The sequence below is a fragment of the Mus pahari genome, chromosome 14 (assembly GCF_900095145.1).
Source record: "Mus pahari chromosome 14, PAHARI_EIJ_v1.1, whole genome shotgun sequence".
In the NCBI taxonomy this organism is placed as follows: domain Eukaryota; kingdom Metazoa; phylum Chordata; class Mammalia; order Rodentia; family Muridae; genus Mus; species Mus pahari.
In genome coordinates, this window is record NC_034603.1 from 1,972,151 (window position 1) to 1,975,135 (window position 2,985).

The window sequence follows — 2,985 nt, forward strand, 5'->3', positions numbered from 1 at the left end:
ATGTATAGAATAAAATAAAATGTGTCAGCTCAGGAAGCAAGCAGCTAAAACCAAACCTAGGAGAAAATACAACACAACGGACATTACAATTGGAACCAACAGATAAGGACTTAGAACAAGTGTTATTAACATATTTAAACTTTCAGAGGTAAATAAGGATATAATGCATGAGGAGATTAGGTATTTCTTCAGGGAACCATCCACTGTACTTAAACAGCAAGACGGACCTTGTAGCTAGCATACATAACAGCCAAAGCTAATTGGATGGAAGGATGGTGGGTAGAAAGCACCAGGGGTTCTTTTGTTGTTGGTGGTGGTGGTTTTGGTTTGGTTTAGTTTGGTTTGGTTTTGGTTTTTGGTTTTTCGAGACAGGGGTTTCAAACCCTAGAACCAGATGGAGACTTGCAAGCTCCAGGGAAGTCACAGCCCCAGGGTAGCCACTCACCCCTTTCAGTGGTCCCATGGCAGGAAGTTCTGTGTGCATCCTGGAAGCAGCCTGCACACATCTTCAGAGAGCCCAGGCAGGTGAAAGGGACACTGTTCTTCACAGTTTGGTCACCTGCAGTCAGATTTTCCGTTTCTACTTCTGATGACAAAGATGTGGATAAAGGAAGCTGGCCATTGCAGCATAGCTCCGCTCAGAGGGACAGGGCCTTACCACCGTTGGAAGTCACTTCCAGAGGGATTGAAGATATATATTTTTTTAATTATATGTAAGTACACTATACCCATCAGATCTCATTACGGATGTTTGTGAGCCACCATGTGGTTGCTGGGATTTGACCTCTGGAAGAGCAGTGAGTGCTCTTAACCTCTGAGCCAATCTCTTCAGCCCAGAGTTGAAGATACTAATAGCCCCTGCCTCTTTCTCTTCATTTTTCTTTTCCATTTTTGAAGCTAGACATTAAAGACTAGACTGTTCAAAAAATATTAGAATTAGTATGTGACCACACATGCTAATATATGACCAAACATGTCTAGTGAAAGAAATCTGCTCAGAAAAGACCTCCCCCAAAAAACCACAAAAACTCCATTGTAACTAATATATATATATAATATATATATATATATATAATATATATATATATTATATATATTATATAATATATAATATATAGTTATATATATAACTATTTATTCTAAAAACTAATATAATAGCAATATTTTGTGACTCTATGTTCACTTTCTGCATTATTCAAGAAATAAATACATTTCAAAACATCATTAGTTTAGATCTGGGGCATATAACACACAAAATATGTAGCATCTCAACATCAACAAACTGAAGAGGATTGGGCAGAGGAGTGAGGAAGGAGAATTGTTTAATAATATTGGATGTAAGCTTGTATCAGTTCAAATTAGTCTCTTAACTTTAGGTTGTTGATGCTAAGTGCAGGGGCGGGAGGAGAAACAAAAAGTGTGCAACAGCCAACAATGTGAAATTTATAATATCTGATACCCAATAAAAATTATAGGCATATAACATAATGTGTCATGTGATTTATAATATACAATTATAGTACAGCCGTTGCTGAAGGCAGGGTGGTGGTTCCTTTAAGAAACAGAATTACTGCATGCCCCAGCAATCCCACTGCTGAATGCATACCCAAAGGAAAAACTATATCAAAGTAAGTCTATACCCCTGTGTTTATCACAATATTATCTACAGCACAGAAGACACAGGCCTAGCCTAACTAGCCATCCAGAAATGAGGGGATTGACAGAATGTAGCATATACACACAACTGGGTTTTACTTCATGTTAAAAAAAAAAAAAGACATCCTATTATTAGTGAAAATAGAGATTACCCTGTAAAACTTAATGTTAAGTGAAATAAATCAAGCACAGAAATAAAGACAGCTCATGACCTCATCATGTGCAGGACCTTTGTCATAGAAGCTGGGAGAGCAGCGAAGTGCAGGGCATTAGCATCCTGGGTAGATACGTGAAGATGCTCATCAGAAGATGAATAGATGCAGTAGCTGAAGCATAGATGTCAGGACCTCCATTGTGCAGCAAAGTTACTATGTTAATGAAAAATGTGAGGAGAAGCATTATCTTTTCAAGATGATAGCGATACGAATAACGCGTTTGTTTGTTAGCTAGACTGAACTGTTCCTAATGTGGACATTTTAAAACATTGTGCTATATGAAGTGAAAGCAACGTTAGCTGCCGTCCTCCTGCATATATTAAATATAATTATTTAAGGGAAATTCTTCCTTCAAAGTATTTCCAGGCATTCAAAGGAGTGGAAGATACAATGTCTCATGTAGTCAGAACTGAAACAAACTCATCAGTTACTAGACAAGGCCAGTAAGTTGGTTACTGTAACTATAACTTATTTGTTCAAAAGATTAAGAAAAGGGAACCAAGGGTTTAAAAACACACACACACACACACAAATCAAATCTATAGAGATAAAACTTCTAATGTCCAAGATGAAAAAAAAAAATCTACTACCTGAGAATTGAAGGCAAATAAGATAGTGAGAGAGAAATATTCCTGTCTGTGAGGTAGGTAGGTGATAGAAACTATGCAAAGGAGGGGAGAGAAGCCAGCAGAAAAATAACAATGAAAGAAGAATCTGTAAGCTGTGGGGACCTTCATGCCATGTAACATGCGTAACTGGAGTCCCTGAAGGAACAAAGCAGACAGAGGAAATACTTGAAGACATAACAGCCACACAGTTTCCAAGTGTGACATTAACTATAAATGGAGCATCCAAGAGCTCAACTGAGCTCTGCCTCAATAAACATCAGTGAACGGCATCAAAGTGCATCACAGGTACATTAGAGTGGAGCAGCTCAAAGCCAGGGTTAAAGAAAATACCCCCAAAATGGCCAGCAGAAAAGATGTGTCCAAGAATTAAAATAATGCCAAAATTCTTTCTTGGAAAATAAAAAGCAAAGAACATCTTAAAGTGTCAAAGGAAAAATGATATATGAATCTGTAGTTGCACACTCCGAAAACACATTTTCTAAAAG